The sequence below is a fragment of the Pogona vitticeps genome, chromosome 2, assembly GCF_051106095.1.
Source record: "Pogona vitticeps strain Pit_001003342236 chromosome 2, PviZW2.1, whole genome shotgun sequence".
Lineage (NCBI taxonomy): Eukaryota > Metazoa > Chordata > Lepidosauria > Squamata > Agamidae > Pogona > Pogona vitticeps.
The window spans coordinates 37,346,030-37,367,781 of record NC_135784.1 but is presented as its reverse complement, the minus strand read 5'-3'; the positions used below and the strand labels follow the sequence as shown (position 1 = coordinate 37,367,781).

General features: G+C 40.5%; 1 protein-coding gene and 1 long non-coding RNA gene across 6 annotated transcripts in view; one reads left to right on the top strand and one right to left on the bottom strand.

Annotated features, from left to right (window-relative positions):
• The window catches only part of FHIT (fragile histidine triad diadenosine triphosphatase), a 928,323-nt gene that overhangs the window by 351,137 nt on the left and 555,434 nt on the right, over positions 1-21,752 (top strand). The gene's annotated exons all lie outside the window — the stretch shown is intronic.
• LOC144587632 (uncharacterized) lies at positions 1,537-13,064 on the bottom strand. The gene is made up of 2 exons (XR_013542801.1): positions 10,594-13,064; positions 1,537-10,126 (listed from the first exon to the last, which is right to left on the bottom strand). It is a non-coding gene; the product is annotated as an uncharacterized LOC144587632 (long non-coding RNA).

The window sequence follows — 21,752 nt, the reverse complement described above, 5'->3', positions numbered from 1 at the left end:
CAGTCACTCAACTGGGCTGTACCCCAGGACTGTCAGCACTGTCCCCACCCATCATAGGCTAGCTGCTGCTCCAGTGCTGCCTGCCAGTGCTGGCCAGCATATTTGCGCATTCTGCAGTGCGACCTGTCCTCTGCTTCCATGATGCTGCTGGCATTTCCTGCTGGCATTCCCACTGTTCAGAGTTCAGTTTATGCATCAGTGAATGTCACACAGATTTCACAAACAGATTACAAAATTAGACATGATAGAGTGGCAAATTTAGTGCATTATACAAAAAAAAAATCATTTGCCAGCTTCCAAAAATCCATGGGAATATCCGGTAGGGAATGCATAAAAAATGATGACATCAAGATCCTGTGGGATTTCCGAATCCAAACTGAGAGTTTGCACATAATACACCAGGCATAGTAGTAATAGAACAAAGAACTGGCCGCATCATTGACGTTGTTATTCCAGGGGATGCCAAAGCTGAAGACAAAGAATCGAAAAAACTAACAAAATACAGAGACCTGGCAATCAAAACAGCTCGCTTGTGGATGAAACACACTTCAATGGTCCCTGTAGTCATTGGGGCTTTGGGAACAATATCAAGAAATTTCACAGAATATTATAAAAAGTTGCAGATCTCAGAAATAACACCATCAGAGCTACCAAAAATGGCAACACTGGGAACAGCATACATACTGTACCGATATTTAACAGATAGTTAGGATTTTGCTTAAAATTTGTTTCTGTTACATAATACCAGTCAATATTTTTATAGTTTTGATTGACAGTGCCTGGTGTTTTTGAATAATAATAATAATAATCTGTCAAACTCTCTTATTTGAGTTATATCAAATAGAAGTGGACAGTTGTTCATCATGTGAATTTTAGAAGCTGCTCTTTTACCTTCAATATCTCAGATGCTTTTCCTGTCTGTATTTCATTGAATAATAGGTGAGCTTGTCACAGTGCAACTTCTTGCTGCACTTAAGACAGTATAACAGCTTTCTGCACGTCCTGCTTCTCATCAGGGCCAGTGGACAACCAGGGAATGCCTCACTACTTTCCTGTAGTTACAGAAGTATTTCACAAAAATGACTGACAGAAAAAATCAGGTATCAGTGCTCTGAGTATAAGCCATTAATCAGAAGGGTATCTTTGAAAAGGACAACGGAACTGAAATACCAGGCTATTGAATTTAGCCTTCCATGACAAGGTACAGTCTTTTTATAGTCTGTTAGGGCCCTTTAGTGCCTTTTATGTATTCACTGGACTCCCATTTTATATTTTAGAAAGTTTCATGTACTAATCAAGGGTTCTGTATGGCCTATTGTATTTAAGCAATCGATTACCGCGGTGTGATCTCTTTAAATCCTCCGTTATTTTAACCTCTCTCAGAGGCCAAAATGGCACTTTACAGGGAAATACAATAGGGTTTGAATAAGTGAGAATGTGTCTCAGTGAACTCTAGAAACCTGACATTGGAGATTTGTTCTTGTCCTCAAGTTAAAATTGTGTGGAAAGTGCCCCCCCATTGCTAGCTAACTTAATCCCCCATTTATTTCTAATTAATTGTAGACTTTTACCTGACAAAACATAATAGAATGGCCGAACAATCAGAACAGGAAACAACTGTCAATTAATATACTAATGAATCAAGTTCACCAAAGGGGAAGCAGTGAGAAACTGTTAGAAACACGGCTTCTTCTTTTACATTGCTTGTCTCTGAATACTTGCTTAGAATGTCATTGTGTTTAGTGTTTTTCACTAAAGAACTTGCTGGCACAGATACAGATATTTTCAAATAGAAAATAGGGAGGCATTGGCTGGGAGCCTAGAGTATTGCTCTTTCAATGGAAGGAGTTTCATCAGCAAACCCAGGGCAGGGGAACTCCTTTGCCCCTCTCTCATCCTTTTCCCTGTGACCTCACTATCTTCTCTGGTGAGCCAGTAGATCCAAGAGGTAAGCGTGTGGCAGTAGTGAAAGAAAATGTCTTATTGAGGGGTGCCTAGTTTTTCCACTTCCCAATTTGTGTAAAATGTCATGGTGCTCCTCCCTTTTCAGAAGTAGAACACACACCTCTATAGTAAACGCAGAAAGACTGGCTGATTGCTAAGAAAAAGAGAAACCATCTAGTGCTTCATATCCTTAAATAAAGCAGCTGTCATGCTAGTTTTGGGCAATTCACACAAATGTGAATCCTGCAGTTTCCCTCAAAAATGGCATCTTTATGCAAAGCATTAGAAATAGTAAAGCACTAATGTGAGGTCTGTATGAAGAGTGCTGAGAAATTCCTCAATATCCTCTTCGCTGAGGAGAAAAATGTTGCGATTTCACTTTCCTGTTTGCAAGGACGAGACAACTGAGATTTTACATCCTTACAAATACACAAAGATATATGCTCAATGCAATGAGTTCTTGAGATGGGATGTGCATCAATACATTATCACAAGTGGTGATTTCCAAAGGAGTAACATTTTTGGTGATTGCAGGAAAAGCAAAACATCTTATCAAGGGGTCTATATTCTCCCAAAGCTTGTTACACTATATACCATCAAGTCTACTTCAACTTGCAGCAAACCTCATAGAATATTCAAGGTCTGTGATACATTTGTTATTGTTTAGTCATTAAGTCGTGTCCGACTCTTTGTGACCCCATAGACCAGAGCACACCAGGCCCTCCTGTCTTCCATGGCCTCCCAGAGTTTGGTCAAATTCATGTTGGTAGCTTCGATGACACTGTTCAACCATTTTATCTTCTGTCGTCCCCTTCTCCTCTTGCCCTCACACTTTCCCAACATCAGGGTCTTTTCCAGGGAGTCTTCTCTTCTCATGAGCTCTTCCAGAGTACTGGAGCCTCAGCTTCAGGATCTGTCCTTCCAGTGAGCACTCAGGGTTGATTTCCTTCAAAATGGATAAGTTTGTTCTCTTTGCGGTCCAGGGAACTCTCAAGAGTCTCCTCCAGCACCACAATTCAAAAGCATCAGTTCTTTGGCAGTCAGCATTTAGGGAATGCTTTTTACCACTGCCATCCCTACCCAGTCAGTTCCACAGCTAAGTGACGATCTGAATCCTGATCTCCTGAGTCCTTTTGCCCATCACTCTTTTCACCATACCAGGCTGGTTCTTCATCCTCCATCATAAATGGCACTGGGTACTTTTCTTGTATATCACTAGTTTATCATGAAGTATGGGAGGCTTCAAATGAGAGGAGGTAGCACCAAAATATTGATTTGTTTGGCAGTCAGAGTCCAGGGAGCCAGGCATTTTAAAGATTTTTAAATAGTGGCTAATCCTGTATTTCTGTGGATGAGTATCTACAGCCATCTATAAACATAAACTGCTTGCGTCAGCTGCCTGCTTAGAACATCTGCTAAGCATTTGCCAACCAGTCGTCCACCATTTAGAAATGAGGCTTTAATATTATTTGTGGCCAAGCGAACTTGTACTTTCCATTTCAATTACCGATTGCAATAATGCCTCCACGGCTTACCTTTGTTTACCCCTCAAAATTCAAGTGTATGGAACACCTGCCTGTTCTTTTAATTCCCCCCCTCCTTCCCCATACAGATTGAAAATTAAATTAAACCCTGATTACCCTTGGGTTGATTGAATCTCCTCCCCAGTATGTCTCATTGCTAGCAGTGAGTTTTCAACAGCAAGTGGTGCTATTAACAAATCTCCCATGGAGCTTTTTGTTGTTGCTCCATCTGCTGTGTTGCAAAGTTTCAGATCACTTGCTTTAGGGAAAGCCGTGCTGCTTTCCCCCCTACATTCCTTCCTACTGGTATTCCCTTGACAAGTCTTCTTCCACATATTCGGAAATGGATTTTCAGACCATTGCACTTCTTCCCTGATGCTTGTCACTTACACAAGAACCCAAGTTGTCTGTTAGAGCCCCTTGTCTTTCATATTCATCTTTTTGATACATTTTAATTGTTTGGCATTCTATAACCATCACCACTAACTGACTTTCCTAAACCTGGACATCTGGAATTTAGATTTGTGAGCTTTGCTGTGGGTCAAGAAAGATGATCTCTTCCACATGAAGTTACTAAGCTGCCTTTAGCAAACTGCCCTTAATTCTCCTCAAGCGCTTGGAGCATGATTACTCCAAAGCAAGTGGGTGAGGGAGATCCTGAATTTAGTAAGCGTTTAGTAACTCCCAAAGTTCCCATTTTAATTATTTGTATCAATGACATTTAAAACAAAGACAGTAAAGAAATGATGTCACATCATGAGTTATATTCATATTTTAGCAGCTGGAATCCCATTGAAAATTACGCTGATGTAACTCCTTTCACATGGATTTTAGCCATGAATTTCTGCCAGCAGTCAGCATTTCAGTTTGTGGCTGTGTGCAGAGTCATTCAGTTAGTGTGCAACAGCAAATTCCTGCACCAACTTCTTGATTTGCAGCAGTTCATGGCTAAAATTCATGGCAATAGAGTTATGCCAGTAGACATAATTAATAAGACTCTAGTCACTATCTAGATTTTTCATACTGCAGAGGTTTCAGGAGTTGGTTGCATGTACAAATGTGGTCTAGTCATATAAACTTTTCAATACAATGAAATGAAACGTACTAGAATGTGTACATGAAAATCTACATTGCTCACTTTCAAATGTCATTTCCTTTTTTAAAATGTTAAGCGTATCCATTTTGAAGTTGGAAAATATTACTTTTACTTACATGCTTTCAAGATGTCATGTGTACGCTTGTACTACAGTGAAAAAATTGACAGACTTGTAGTACTATGAATTAGTAATTAATGTTGCTTTTAGACTTAAAAAAAATCTTATTATGTATTTTTCTTCGGAAAAGAAAACCATGTGCTTTGAGAATTATTTAAGTTACTCTGGATATATCCATATTTGTGTGTTGTCTCTGTGCAAATGATCTGAACGTATTAATATTCCCAAGGCACTAAAATATGAAAATATAATGTTTTGAAGTTCCATGATAAATGGGTGATGGAGATTTTATTCCTGAAAGTGCCAACTGTGAGAAACCATTAGCTGCCTGACAGGAATACCAGGGAGAGAAGACAGAGTATACCCAAGCAAAAGGATTGCCACAGACTGTAATGCCATTACTTGTGGGTTTCTGAATAATTGGTCAAAGCCACTTGAGGCTGAGAATCTTGTTAGCTAAATTCAGTTTCTCTTATGTCCTTATATATCCAGCATGTAAAACTCCTCAAATCTGAAATATTCTGATATGCCTCGCTATCCATGATTGACAAGGGACTCTTCATGAATACATAACCAGAAGTGATGTTTCTTGAGTATTTGATGTCCTTTCCATTATCTATTTTAAATAGAATATTCATGATGGGGCTTTTAACAGACCAGATATTCCAAAAAGAGGCATCACAGAAGCCAGCTTTCATTGTTATCAAGTCTAAAGGAGAATACCATTTTTAAAAAAACTAGGTATAGGGTGAGGCTGGTTTCTATTTGGCTGTGTAATGCATATCAATAAACAGAATGAGCTTATGAATCAGAAGGTGGTGGAATTATCTGTGGATTTACAGTTTTTGGTGGGAATTGATGAATAAAGCTTACTTCTTTTGTGTCCTATTTGTGATAGCTCAACATTTTAAAATAAAGTAGGATCTAAGCTAGAAATAGGTTTGTGGTGGATGTTATTTAACATAAAAGTAGCTGAGTGTATTTTACCTCAGCAGTTCTGTACATATGTAACTTCCAGTCATCATCACCTTCAAGTACTTCCTGTTAAGTGTTCAGAGGCATTTAACTGTGTGCCAGTGCTTCAAAAGATGTTCAGGCTTGTAGACCCCATTTGTTTATTCATTTTGTGGCCCAGGGCATCCACAAATATGACTTCCAGCACATTTCAAACAAAAGGGGGTGGGGTCTTGTCAATTTTCTTCACTGTTCAGCTTTCACATCTATACATAGTAACTGGAAATAAAATCATGTTGATGATCTTGGTCTTCATCTCCAGTGAGATATCCTTACTCTTGATTTTTTCCCCCTTATTTCTTCATTCCTGCCCTTTAGAGTCTCCTTCAGGTTTCTTGTCTGCAGTCTTGTATTGATGATTGAACCAAGGCATATAAAAATCTCTATTTCAATTTCTTTGTTGTCAACATTAAAGTTGTATAGCTCTTCAGTAGCCATGATTTTTGTCTTCTTAATGTTCAGCTACAATCCTGCTTTGGCACTTGCTTCTTTTCACTTTCACTAAGAGTCATTTCAAGTCATTGCTGCTTTCTCCCAGTAACATGGTATCATCTGCATATCTTAAATTATTGATGTTTCTTCTGCACGGTTTCATTCCTCCTTCATCTGAATCTAGTGCGGCATTCCATATGATATGTTCTATGAACAGAATGGAAAAGAGAATATACCCTCGTTTGCTATCTTTGTCTGTAGAAAACCATTCTTTTGCTCCATATTCTATCTCAACAGTTGCTGCTTGTCCACAATAGATGTTATACATTGGGACAATCAAGTGCTGAGGCACACTCATTTCCTTTCCGAACAATCCATAGCTTCTTATTATCCACACAGTCAAAGAAATAAGTGGCCTAACTCAAGGAGATTAAGAGGCTCCAAACAAATGGGTAGTCACTTTGGGAAGACACATGATAGAGTGGGATAAAAGAATCAATACCTTTAATTAAGGGCTGATAGGAAACCTCCAAAGAGGCCCTCTCCTTTTTTTTAAAAAAAATGTAAGCAGTATTAAATCTGGCTGGCTGAGCATTGCATCAGCTGTGGTTCTGAGAGACAGACAGACACTTAAAACATGGGGTACCCTCAGTAGTGCTTTAACCTAATAACCTGTCTTAGGCTGAGGGCTCTTCAAAATTGCACCATGTTTCCCATAAAAGGGCTAGATTAAACTTAGAGGTAGTCGTGGGTTGTCTGTCAAGGATGAAAATGTAATAGCATTTGCACATATCTGGAGTTTCCAAGCAAGGCAGAAACTCATTTGATTAAGTGACACAAAAAGATAACCAGATTTGTCTATAAGGAATGGACACAGAAGTGCACAATATTTTTATTCAGGACCAACCAAAATGCCACAAAAAGAGGTGAACTTTCTGGTTCTTGGATGTTTTTCAACTGACTGTGTGGCTGAAACAAGTAAAGGATAAGGAAAGAAATTCAGGGTTGTGGGGGGGGAGATCCAGAAATTAGGCCAGATATTGTGTACTTGTGGTCCTAGGTTAAACTCGGTTCCGAGATGGAGATTCTTCTCTGATGAAGATTTCTGGAGAATTCAAAAGCAAGCCCACTTTTGGCAACATTTTAGTGACTTGTTAGCTATGGCTCAACCGTGGGTTCATTTACGTACTTATTCATTTTTGTCATTTTCTTAGATTAAAGTACCGGGCACACAAGGTGATGGGCTTGACTTTACACAAACACCAGGCATTGGCGTCAGGCGTGTCTTGCTCCTGCCTGCTGTAAGCTTCTTGTCCAGGACTTCTCTGGGACAGGCAGAGTATGTATTAGGTATTATATTGATGTGATCAACTATATAAAATGTAAGCTGCTATCTGCTGTTGGGTTAATTCTGATGTATGGGACCCTGATAGGGTTTCTAAAGTACGTGAGATGTTTAAGGAGTGGTTTCACCATGGTCACTCTCAAGGGAATTTCCATGGCTAGGCAGGGCTTTGAAATTCCCGAGTTCTACTCTGACACAGTAACCACTACACCACATTGGCTATTACATGAATGTAAAGCTATCATGGCTCAGCCTTTCCATCACAAAAGAAATCATGCCACTGATTGACCAGGAATCAGGATAAGTCCATTTGCCAAGACTAGGGATATGCAGTTGGCTTCATGCACCCTGGACCTGAAAAAGCTTTATGCTGTCTATGCGTCCACCAAATGAGTATTAAAGGATGTTTCACTGAGGTACTATTACTATTGTTTACTGAGAAGCCATCTTAGTGTCACACTTTACATGGCAAAATGACTTCATGGGTTGGGAAGAAATGAAGACTATTTTGAAACCACCGGTTATTGAGAGAAAGGTAGTCCTTAGATTGTTCCTTTATCTGTCCATTCCCAATGAGGAAAACAGCTTGCGTTCCATAGCTCATGTCTTAAAGAGAGGCAGCTGATAATCAAGTGATAACCTGTTGTTTGACAGTGTGCTGAGGCAATTTCCATTCCACCATTTTAGGAAGATTTCGGAGGGAAGCATTTCACATCCTTTGTTGCCTCAGCACCTCCAGTCTCTGAATAATTAAGGAATGAAAGACTTTCATGTTGGCTTCAGGTTTTGTGATTGCTATATAAATACGTTTGCAGGAATCGCAAATGCTTTACACAAATCTGACAGCAACCATAAAAGACTGTTTAACATTTTTTCGTTGTTGTTGCCAAAGTCCTAGGGATTGCTGGAATCTTAAGTAGCCTAGTTTAAGCCTCAATTCAGAAGCTTTTTGTCATGTTTAATAATGTGGTGAATAATTCTTTTTTTTTTCTGCTAGTGGTTTCTTCTTTTATAATCCGTGAGGAATCTTTCAGCCATGGAATGGATTTTTTGTTTTCCAGAGCAGGAAATGTTCTTATTCTGGTATCTCAAATTTGCTTTTCAAATTACTTCTTTCGCATGATTGGTGGTCCCTCTGTCTCTGCCCTGAGCTCCACATCTAAAGGATTTCATCACAATATACTGCAGGATAAAAACTGATAGCGCGGGAGGTGGATCATGTTTTGAGGACCATGTGTGTGAAACAAGTAAAAATGAATCGTCCGGTTCCAACATTACACACCTATAGTTTGACATCTCCGAACTTGTCTGTTTATGTGGTAATTTTGAAATCCTTTGTGTGGAAGGAAATCACTCAATTGAAAATGGTCTTCAGTGGCAAACAACATCAACAATGAAAACCAAATTGCACACAAGAAGTGTTGGCATATGGTGGCCCACCAGCTGCAGCTGTTTCTCTCTTTCAAGCCAGCTGTGCCAGCTGTAAGTGTTGCTTCAGTACGGAGCAGCTCCCTGCTTGTTTCCTTGCTAGTCCCAGTGCAATGGAGCACAATGTTCAGCTCACTGTCTCTCAGCCCCAGTGAAAACCATCCATGTACCATCCAAGAATCGAGAAGCCTAAAGGGTTCTTCCACTACTTCCTCCCCCAGGGTGCAGAAGATTGGCACATGGTCCCTTAATGCCTCCAACCAATACTCGTCCTGTTCCTCCTCCTTTATTCCTGTAGCGAATAGCCCTGCCCTGACCTGTCCATCACAGCTGAGCAGTAGAGAAGGAGCCAATGAGTGGACGGAAGGCGGTGCCAAGGGGGGAGGGGTTTGGATATAAAGGTTGTTGTATGGAGTATGAGAGGAATTCAGTGAGTGAGAAGAGAATCTGTGAGTGAGAGAGATTCTGGTAGTGAGAGACTGTGTGAAACTTAAGAGTGAACTAAGGGTGATTGAGAGATCTGTGAGAACGCTGAATGGTGCAGAGAGTGGATAGAGCTTTAAAGTAAAGTAGTACTGATTCAGTTTCAAGTGATTAGCAACCTGTGATTTACTTACTGTATATTAATCAGATGTTACCCTCCCTGATCAAATAAATAAGTTTCAAAAGTACACATGTCTCCTTGAGTGAATGGTATTGAGACAGCAATACCTGGTGGCAGCGAAGAAGGAAGAAGAGCGAGAACCTTGTGAAGGCCTGGGGGAATAGGGGATTCAGAGGAGACCGCCACATTTCCATCCTCCAACAGGCCCCACATGTTCCCTGCTGCCCACCAGCTGCTTCCTAGGCTCATGGTTCTTCTGCCTCAGACTCCTTGTACCCCTGCAGGTATCTGGCATCTGCCCTGGACCTGAAGTTGGGTGAAAGTTCTCTGGTGGGTTTCCAGATTAAATGGACAGCTTGCTCAGGACAGGTGGGCCAACCCTCTTCTACAGTTTTGCATACAAAACAATTGACATTCACAAGCAGCTGCATTGGGAACCTGCTTCCTTCCTCACAGTTCCTGCAAGACGTGATTGCTATTGACCGGCAAATTATCACTGTGGCAAAAAAAGAGGAAAAATGGCTACCCACGTCTGGTGCATGAAGAGACCCTCTTCCATCCCAAATTCTAATCTCCAAAAGAAACAATGTCCATTCTTGCACTGAACAGCAAATAGCAGCAGCTTAAAAGAAAGAAAAAGGAGAAAGCATGAGAGAGTGAGAGTGAGAGAGAGAGAGAGAGAGAGAGAGAGAGAGAGAAGCAAACTTCAATGGTGGTTGTTCCATAAACATGAAAAGCTCTATTTGGCACAGTCAGTCTTTCTTTGACATCCATTACACTATCAGGTTTCATGGTATATAAAGCTGCCCCATGGTTATAGTTATGTGTGTACAAATGGGAATGTTCTAGATCTTTGAAAACCCAAATATTATAATGAATCCAGGTCCAGGGCTGGGGAGAGGTAGACTGGACAGTATGGATTCCGGTCCAAATTGGCAACTGAACTAAATTGAGGGATTTGCATACAGTCTTCCTGTAAATCCTTTAAATATATGCATGAAGTAAACTTGATTCAACTTTCTCCCCCTCCCCCTTTTTTGTACTACATATGCAGTCCCAAGATATGCATATTCTTGTATAGATTCTAACCTTCCTTTTATTTGGCACCTCCAGCAGCTGCAGTCGTCTCTTGTTTACTTCACCGGATACATATCCCTTAACGTCCAGGACAAACAACTTGGTGCCTCACGACGAGCTGTATTTCATCCTAATCTTCAAACTTGGCAACAAAAGCCATTCTTGAAGACAACCTGTTTTACAAACATTACGAAACGGTAACATGGGTTGTTCTCACAGGCGTATCGGAGAGTGGCGTATCCATCAAGTGATTTGCTGTTTATTTTTTGATAGATGAAGTCCAACCCAAGGCTCTCAACAAAGCCATGGAAAACAAAATTACTAAAAGACGTGCCTAGCAACAATAAAACCCGGGGAGGGGGGGGCTGTTCAGTTTGTTCCATTTTCGTTCTTCAGAAATAGCAGGGTTGAGTTTGTTTGTTGTTGCTGTTTTTGCCATTTCATACTAAATGACTGCTCTAAAAATATTTTCTTCAGCATCTAAAATGAACTGTTAGAAAATGAACTTTATTTTTAAAAGAAGAAACAAACAGCTAGAATTTCCTCTATTTGATTGATTAAACAAACAAAAAAGTTTTTTAACTGTTCCTGAGACTATTATGATACCTCTTTTTGAGATACTGATGTTCTCCTATTGTACTCTTCTTTGCTGTCCTTCCTCAAGCAGGCAAAGATCTGTCTCTTCAGGCAAGCTTTCCCTCAGAGACTGGCTGCCTGAGGGAAAGCTTTAAAAGGATTGTTGTGTCTTACTGCTCTGAATATATTTTTGGTGTTACTTTTGTTTACCAGTTTTTAGTGTGGTGTTTGCTTGAGCCTTTTTAGTACAGTATTTTTATACTCACCATTTCTAGCTTTCATATGCTGTCTTTTAATAACGTAAGCCGCCTTGGGTCCTTTTTAAGGAGAAAGGTGGAGCAAAAATATTTTAAATAAATAAATAAATACTTTCTGTGAATTTTTTGTTTTGTTTCTGCAGCCAAGGTCTCTTGCCACATCTGTATTGCTCCCTTTCCAAAGTCGCCCTCTAATAATGGTTCTCTTTTGCTTTCATAAAACTTTATTTCTGATCTTGTAAGGAGTAGTTAGGAATTCTTCTCACCCTTGGATAATCCGTCCTACTTATGCAATTTAATTTTCAAATCATGTATTTTTCTGAATAATAATGTTCTACCTAAAATGTCCTTCCTGTAATTGTTATATGTCAGCTCTTGTGCTCTTTTATGGCAGATAGCTTCTTGGCTTTTCCAAAACTGTGTGCTGGTTATGCACAGATATTCGATGTGTATGGGTTCAGGATATAATGTTCATATCTGGGAGATCTATGTTAGTATCAGGTAATTTTTGAGACTGGTAATTTTTTATCCACCATGGTGTCATGTAACTGTGGAAGCTGAGCTATTACGATAGTGCCTCACTTAACGATTGCCTTGCTTAACGAGGAAATCGCTTGACAATTAGGTTTTTGCGATCGCAAAAGCGATCGCAAAATGATGTTTTAAATGGGCTTTTTTCTCTTCCCGGTGATCGGTTCCCTGCTTCGGGAACCAATTTTCGCATTACGACAATCTAAAAACAGCTGATCGTCAGGTTTCAAAATGGCTGCTGGGTGTACAAAATGGCTCCCCGCTGTTTTCTAGGACAGATGCTTCGCTTTACAGGCAGCAAAAATGGCCGCACCTATGGAGGATCTTCGCTGGACAGTGAGTTTTCAGCCCATTGGAACGTATTGAAGGGTTTTCAATGCATTTCAATGCGCTTTTTTATTTCGCTTAATAAGGATTTCATTCTACAGCGATTTCGCTGGAACGGCTTATCCTCATTAAGTGAGGCACCACTGTATATTTCTTTTGATTTGAGTGAACTTCGAAGAGGGACAGTGTCAGAAATCAGTATTTCTGGGCATCTGCCAAATCTTGTTGCCTCCATAAATACTGTCATCCATGACTATCCCTACTTCCACACTCCTTCTTAAGAGTGCCACTGACAATGGTGTGTGACCACGCTACAGCAGTAACATGAGCCAGGAAGAGCAGAGGAGGAGCAACCAATGGGATGAGCAACAATGGGACCACAGCAACACCATTGGTTGGGGGTTGATCGCTGCATTCTGGCAAGGACTTTCTTTATAAAGGCTATGCTATTCCGTTTCATTCTGGTCCATATTGCTCATGACAGCTAAAACTTCTGTTGCAGCATTTAAAAGAACTATCCACAAAGCACTGACAGATAGCTTAGTGAATTGGATACCTGGTTGCAGAGCTGGAGTTTAGGAGTTTGATTCCCGGGGAAGGCGGTACTCCTGGGAGAAGAGCCAGCCTATGTAGCCTTGGACAACGTGCACATTCCCAAGGTGCTCCCAGAAGAAACGAATGATAAACCACTTCTGAGTACTTGCTATTGAGAAAATGCTGGAAATAATTTCTGTAAGTCGGAAGAGACTCAATGGCACTCCGTTCTTATTTATTATTAAAGTTTGTCTCTTTACTCTGGAAACGCTGACCTGTCAAAGGCTGTTCCCCTTGGAGCAAGAGGATTTTTGAGGACTTTGGTTCTTTTTTGGAAATTGACTTAGACTCAGTCTGAACACTCATGCATTCATTGTATGAATAGGCTTCCTTTCTTTTGTCTGTAGTTTTAAAGCAGGGGTCTCCAAACTACGGATCGTAGGCCACATCCGGCATGCCTTGCTTTTTTATCTGGCCCAGGCATAGGAAGAGGAGTGAGGCCTGATCTAAGCGATCCCCCACTCCCACTCTCCTTGCAAAGAGAATGGGGGTGGGGGATCGTTTGGGTTCCCCTTCTCTCCTTCGGCCCTTGAAAATTTATAAAATGTATGATGTGGCCCTCATAACGATAAAATTTGGAGACCCCTGTTTTAAAGTTTAAGGCACCTCACTTTTCCATCTTTCAAAGTAAGTTGTGAAAGTTATCACTTATTTTCTTATATTTTTTAAAAAATACATTCACATACAGTGGACCCTCTACTTAAGGAATTAATCCGTATTGGAATGGTGGCTGCAAGTCGAAAAGTCTGTAAGTCGAATCTCCATTGACCTACAATGCACTGAAAACCGATTAATCCCAGTGGTTTTTATTCTATTTTTATTCCATTTTGTTTTTTTTCTGGTCTGTAAGTCGATTCTCTGGCTGCAAGTTGAATCTAAATTTTGCAGCCAGAGAAGTCTGTAACTCGAAAAGTCTGTAAGTCGAGCCGTCTGTAAGTTGAGGGTCCACTGTAACATGGAAGAAGCTAGCTTGATGTGAGATTGATTGGGTGGAGGCATCTTTTTGTATATTTGTTTTTGGCTTGTTCATTTGTTGTGCTATTTTTCTGAGTTTGTTTTTGGCTTGTGTGTTTGTTGTTCTAGAAATAGTGATGGTGCCAGCAACAGTGGGACGTTGGGGGGGTTGTGAAGAGCATTTGAACCCTTTTGCTGCATGCATCAGAAGAAGCAGGCTACAGCCCACAGCAGATGATACCAAATAAATTTGAATATTCTTAGTTGCTCTTTTCTTCTGATATTGATGAAAATCCACACTACGAACAGCACCATTGCAGTTTGCTTCCAGAAGAGAAGCTTCAACTGGTGATTGTAGGGCTCCAAGGCTGTATGGACTCCCCGATGTTGCTGCTTTCATAAGAAAAATGTATGCTAATTACATTTATGGAATGAATATCACACCCAGTTTGATCTCAAGATGCAATCAAAAAGTGCCTTCTCTCCCCTTTTGGTTCTTTGAATGGTGGGCCTTGAATCCTTCCAGATATTATTTTGTTTTATTTTTATAGATTTTTTTGGTTGGTTTTTTGTTGTTTTCTTACAGGAAGCCCACGCAGCCAGTGCGACCAGTGGGCATGCTGGCTGCAGAATTCCAGGAGTTACAGTCCCAAAGAGTAACTTTCCCTATCTTGATCTCCTTTTCTTGGAATCTCGTTTTCTTTTTAGGCACATCCAGTTTTATATTTGGGCATTTTTGTTTAAACATTTTTGAAACATTTGAAGTAAAAAGAACAGAAAGATCAAAATAAATTTCTACATTTGTTTTAGGGCTCTGCAAAATTTAGGTGGCACCACTTAATCTTTAACACATCATCCTTTATCGATAACCGAGATGGTCATTAGACTGTCTAGTCATAAAATCAGTACCCTAGTGTCATTTTAATATTCCTTAGTGCACCTCCAGCTTCTCACATTGCCTTTCCTAATACACAGTGTCTTGGAGACATTTCCATTATTCAGCTGAGTCTGCATATTTCATTTCTCACTCTTAGCTTGTTGGGATCAAGTCTCATTTAATTGGCAGTGATTTGCAGAGAGATTTTTGAAAGTTCCAGGCCACGCTCTGACTTAGTCTTCGTACTGATTTGTTAAGTGATGAGGGCCATAGGAGAACCTGAGCTGAATAATAAACAAATACTGACATTTGCAAATTCAAGAGAAATATGACCCAAATTCTGTGCTAGAGCATATATTCTTGCAAGTTTTCTCTGGGTGCTTTAACTCTTAACTTGGAAGACGGCTTAGATATAATAATAATAACTTCAGAACTGCAGAGCTTGAAGGGATCCCTATGGATCATTGAGCTCATCCCCTGGCAAGGAGGCACAGTGGGGAATCGAACTCCCAACCTCTGGCTCCACAGCCAGAGACCTAAACCACTGAGCTATGCAGCAGATGAAGTAAATCATTTCTTGCCCTATCACCTTATCTGTAATAGACTTAGGAGATTGATGGCCTGAGATTTGCCTTATCCTGTATTAAGAATCTAGGAAATAATACCAACTTATAGTGACCCTAATAGGGCTTTCAAGATAAGTGAATGGTTTTACCATGAACTACCCTCCAGTGAGATTCCAACGTTGAGTGGGGATTCAGACCCAGGTTTCCTGAGTCTTAGTCTGTCACTCTGTTCACTACACCAGTGATCCCCAACCTTGGGCCTCCAGATGTTCTTGAACTTCAACTCCCAGAAATCCTGGCTAGCAGAGGTGATGGTGAAGGCTTCTGGGAGTTGTAGTCCAAAAACATCTGGAGGCCCAAGGTTGGGGACCACTGCACTACACCACACTGGTACAGCCTTAATAGGCCATTAACTTAGTGCTTTCCTCTTTGTGCCTTAACTCTTACTTGGAAGACAGTTTAGATGTAATAATAGTAATTTATTATTTTGCAAAATAGCAGTTTATTGGGTTCTTTGGAACAATTCATCAAGCTACAACTTCAGCAACAATGTGAAGGAAAGATAGCATGATGGTGTGTGGAGAAGACAGTGGCGAGGATGCCCCTGTTAGCAGGTTGTTACCCTCCCAGCGAGGCCCTGGAACATGGACTGAGCTATCTAAGGGGAATACAGAGGGGCTGCAAGAACTAGATGATGGATGGGCAGACTTGAGAAAGGAAGAGAAGTCCCACTGCCAGGGAATTGTGTCTCAAACCATGCCCGTGGATGTAATGACAGAAATTCCAGGGGAGAAGAGATGATTCTTAGATGGTAGGAAGAAGGTGGTTTGCCCCGGGGACATGGGGGATACAAACATAGCAGTGCCATAAGAGGAAGGAGAAACCCCAGCGGAGAAAACCTGATGAAAACAGAGTTGCCAGAGAGAAGAAGTCAAGGGAGTGAATTCTGTTTTGACCAGGAGAACAGAAGAGAACCAAGAGGAAAGTGGAGGCTCTTAAGTTGCTAATCAAGCTTTAGCACCAAGATAGTAGATGGTACAGGTCATCTGGCCACAGTCATCCCTAATAGCCATTATCATGTGTCATAACTCAGTTCTCACTTCTGGCAACCCGTTTCAGGGTTTTCTAGGTCGAAGGATACTCAGAAGTGGTTTTCCGTTCCCTTCTTCTAGGAGTATCCTAGGACTACGCAGCTTGCCCAAGGCAACTCCCAACATCTGGGTCTGCAGTCAGATACCTTACTCAGTGAACTGTCCAGACAGCCATCCTTACTAAGATGAAATATATATTTCTATTTCATGAGTCAAGAATGTATTGCAGTTTGCCAAACAGATAGAAAGAGTACAGTAATTCATTCTAAATTTGCCCCTGTATGTATAAATTATTGTATGCAAGTTTTACAGAAACTCACGTACCCTTTTTAATTTCTGTTTTGGTGTAGTGTTTCCTTGTTTTAATGCTGTTTATGTGGCCAGCCTAAATATGTCAGCAGCAGATTCCACATTCTTGTTTGGCTAGACTCTTCCAAGCGTTGTGCTTTTGATACAGCTAAAAATGTGGCCCCATCGACCAGTGGCTGTGAATTAAAAATGTTCCTCTCCATGAATCTGCTGAACTTTACTGATTAAATATTCATGTCTTCCTACAGTCAATGGGTGATAAACACATTTATTGGAAAATGATGATCTATTATTCATTTTTGTTTGAAACACTTCACCCTCCCCCCCCCCCCATTTTTTTTCCTAGGGGATTTTTTAAAAAGTTTCTTGTGATTAAATATTTGTGAAAGGTATTTCAATCAGTTCTTTTTGTAAAAGTCAAAAGTGTCATCCGGATATCAGCATACATGTGAAGTTCCTTCATGTTAAGTAAGTGAAGCTGGAGCTCCAGAGATAATATTATGTTAATTGCTGCCCTGAAATGGCTACATGCTGTCATCTTTCTTATTAACATTGACTAGGCTCATATTACTCTTTGAATAATCAGAGATGTGTTTTTTGGCAGTGGTGCTGTTGCTGAAACAAAAGGATTTCACTTCTGATTCATCACAAAGCGATAAGAGAACTGAAACAAAAATATGGACAATATTTTTGTTGGCAGTTTATCTAGGATAAACATCTGAAGAAATCCTGTAGACTTTTTGAGTATCTTGTTCCAAAGAATGGCAACGATAATAAAGATCTATGCATTTTAGAAAATTGGCTGGGTAGCATTAAGACGCAGTGAAATTTACTGTCATTCAGGTCCTTCTCCCTCCCCCATGAAAGAACGAAAACGTCTTAACTTCATCCATGTCACTATGTACACAAATAATCCTGATGTCTGGCCATAGTTCCTAATGGCTGGGTGTTTCCTGTTGTAGGCACAGCACACTTGGGAAGATGGATGGCCTTTTCTTACACAAACTTTAAGGATCAAAACAATTTGATACACCAGTTTCCAGGCATGGGACAGTCTGTCAATTTCATTTTCTCTTGCATTTATTTTTTAAAAAAATCCTCACTGCATTTTTACCATCCAGAATATGGTTTCAAAATTTAAACTAAAACAAAATTGAACCTTAACTGAGTGGGGAATTGGGGAAATTTGAAAGATATGCAAGGAACTAAGAAAAGGAAACAAGTGAGTAAAGGAAGGAAGGGAAAAGGGGAGCAGGAGAGAAGGCCCAAATGTCTCTATTGCTCTGGCAAGGTATCACTTTTGTAATTTTTTTTAAAAAAAGGACAAGGGGGGCTGATGGCCCCAAAAAACAATAGAGGAAATGAATTGATACAAAATTAAGTGCAGTGTAGCCTGCTGTAATAGTACAAATAGAAAGAAATCAATTGATGTAATTAAAAACAATGTGAATGTTCCTGTCAATATGAACACCACATGACTGCTGAATAAAATGTAGCGTACAACAGATGTATGAAAAGAATTGGTATAGTTGAGCTATTTTCTCAATGTGATTGAGCCATCAGCCAGTTTTCACATGAGCGGCAAGAACATGGCAAGTGGGTTTTTTAGTCAATGTTTTCCACATGTTGCACAAAATATCTCTGAAGAAAACTCTGAGAAGGTCAGGAGACAGATGCACAGATAGAATAGCTGATTGATGAAGAACATTCAAGCAACCCATACAATGCTTCTATATATTTTTAAGTCTATGAAACAAGGCAGCAGCTGTCTTTGTGCAAAAAATTGATCCCCAAATGTGAAAAAAATCACAATCTCCACAAATGTGAAGAGTCATACCGACAATAGTAGAACAAAAATATCTTCCTAATTTTCAGGTGAGGAGCAAATAATAGAATCATAGAAAAGTGAAGTTGGAAGGAGCCTACAAGGCCATCAAGTCCAAGACCCTCTTCAATGCAGGAATACAATCAAAGTATATCTGCCAGGTGATTATCTAAGTTTTTCATGAATGTCTGCAGTGTTGGAGCACTCACGAACTCCTGAGGTAACTGGTTCCATGGTCGTACTGCTCTAACAGTTAGGAAGTTTTTCCTGATATTCAACCGAAATCTGGCTTCCTTTAACTCAAGCCCATTGTTGCGTGTCCTGCACTCTGGGATGATCGAGAACAGATCCCGCCCCTCATCTTTATGACAGCATTTCAAATACTTGAAAAGTGCTATCATATCACCCATCAGTCTTCTTTTCTCAAGGCTAAACATGCCCAATACTTTCAGCCTTACCTCATAAGGCTTGGCTTCCAGCCCCCTGATCACCTTTGTCACCCTCTGCTGAACTGTTCCAGTTTGTTAGCACCCTTTCAGAACTAGACGCAATACTCAAGGTGAGGCCTAACCAGTGCTGAATAGAGGGGCACTAGCACCTAGTGGGATCTGGAAACTATGCCTCTCTTAATGCAGCCTAAAATAGCATTTGCCTTTTTTGTAGCCAAATCACAGTTGGCTCATATTTAGCTTGTGATCTATGACGATTCCTTCTCGCTCGTAGTGTTGCTGAGCCAGGTATCCCCCATTTTGTAATTGTGCAGTACTTTGCTCTTATCCCTGTTGAATTTCATTCTGTTGCTTTCGGCCCAGTGCTCCATCCTATCAATGTCATGTTGAATGTTGTTTCTGTCTTCTAGGGTATTAGCTATTCCGTCCAATTTTGTGTCATCTGCAAATTTAACAAGCATTCCCTGCATTCCCTCATCAACATGGGGTACTGCACTTGTGACTTCCTCCCAGTTAGAGAAGGAGCCATTAAATTCTTTTGCTATTGCTTATACTGTAATGTATAATAATATTGCATTGCGATACAGAGGATACTAGGATGAGATTGAGGAAGAACATTCATTGTGTACTTCATAACCAAAGTAGTAAACAGGATCTTGTAAAAGAATAGGCATAAATGTTAAAATCAGGGTTGAAAATTGCCTAGCTTTTCCATTGCCCAAGATCATCCATCCATCCATCCATCCATCCATCCATCCATCCATCCATCCATCCATCCATCCATCCATCCATTCATTCATTCATTCATTCATTCATTCATTCATTCATTCATTCATTCATTCCATTTCATTTGTATACCACCCTATCTAGTGGAAAGCTGCTACTCTGGGTGGTTCCCAAACAGTAACCCCACTATCCCTATCCATTTTTAATTGAATATTCTAAAGAAAAATCTCTGTCTCTCATCACTGAGATGGGAAAAAGCGAAGAAGGATACAACACTGCTTCCAAATGCCTCTGTCTCCCCTTCAGCTCTACCTTAGAAGAAGAAACAGAGTTATAAGAGGACATTTTGGCTCCTGGGGCTAGTAACATCACTTCTCACCCAGTCCACCATTGGAGCTCTCATCTTCCTCTTCCTTCTGGGGAGGGGACACATGGCTGATCTACAGTACTTCTGCTGCTGCCGTCTCCTTTTTCCTGGTTGTGTCATGCCAAAGTATGGGCATCAAAGCTGCGAGAGTCCTTGTCACCGTGCAGTAGGACACAGGATGGACATGATGCCATCATGCGGTCTTTTCCTTTCTTTGAAAGCCTACCCTTTCTCTTTCTTTTGGAAGAGCAATGATTGAACAATGTGGGAGGGATGCCGCTCTGCTTCCTGCTTCAGGTGGTGGAGAGTTCTCCAAAATGGAGCGACACTTTCCAGTCTATCCATATCGAAACTTGGTGCCCTCTGACAAAGCCCAGTTGCCATGCCCTCATTTCAGCCCTGGGTGAGAATTACAGGGAGTGAGATTTTTCTTCTAGTGGCCAGAAGGGAACTGGAACTATAGCAAATGATGCAAAACTTGGAGAGGAATGAATGGTTAGAGGATACACAAATGTCTCTCCACACCAGGTTCCCTGCAGGATATCTGCAGTGCTTCTTTGTCTTCTTCACGAATGGGAAGCAGATCATTTAAGCCTTCTTCTCTCTTGCTTCTACTGCTCCTCCTCGTACAGAATTTCTGCATTTTAAGATATCCCTGGAGTTAAGCAGGCAACCGACTCTCGCTTAAAGGACTATGGTACATTCTCATATCCTGCCAAGAAAACGTTCTCAAAGGACTGAAGTTATTGCGAATGGGATGCAAAATCCCTAAGGAGTAGACCACATTAGTTCCTTATTTTACTTATGTCTCTTATGGGTGTTAAATTCTCCCTCTCTTTTGCTCTCCCCCGTTCTCTCTCTCTCCTCCCCACTCTTTCATTCTCTGTGTCTCATCTTTTTTTTTACCTCTCTGCCCCACAGCTACTTCATTTCCAGTTGTTAAAGAAAATGTAATTGGGCTTGCCTGGGCTTCGACAAGAAACACATAGAAGGAAGACAATTTCATCTTAGCCCTCTCTAGGGGTGTGCAGTCTTTTTAAAGTTTGTTTCCCAGGTGGTGCATTTTCTTTCTTTCATTCCTCGCCTCTCTTCCCACTTTTCAGAACTTTACTATGCTGGGGAAAAGCCTCCCCCCAACCCCAAGTTCTGTTCCTTTCGGTTTTCATTTGCATAAACAATGATGAGAACAGCCTTGTGCTACATAGCATTTTTCTTCTTCTTTGCTTTGTTCTTGCTGTTTTGTTGTTGTTTTGCAAAGCAAATTTGAAGCAAAAAGAAGGAAAAGAGAAGGTCACATAAGGATTATTTCCAGAAGCATTCAATTACATAACAGAATCTTAACCCACCTTCTCTGCTTCCCACCAGACCCGGAGGGATTTTAAGAATATGATGGAAACAAACAAAAAGTTTTGCAAAGTTTCTTGATCATAGCATGAGAGCAAACATTTAAATCTCTCCTTTCTCCCATTGTGAGTTATGACTATAATTTCTAGGTGTCCGTTTGGTATAAAATACCCAAAGCCATGTATAACATGAATGAAAAAAATAACAACAAACAAATACGATCACAATGCACATGGGTATGCCTGCAGGTTCCAACATGCAGAATGTGCTGACAATCACAGGAAGTAAATGTCCCTGAGAGGGAATCCACACAGGGGTTTATGCCAATACCTTCTTTTGATTAGTGGTATAAATTTTGTTGTTGTTGCCGAGATCCAT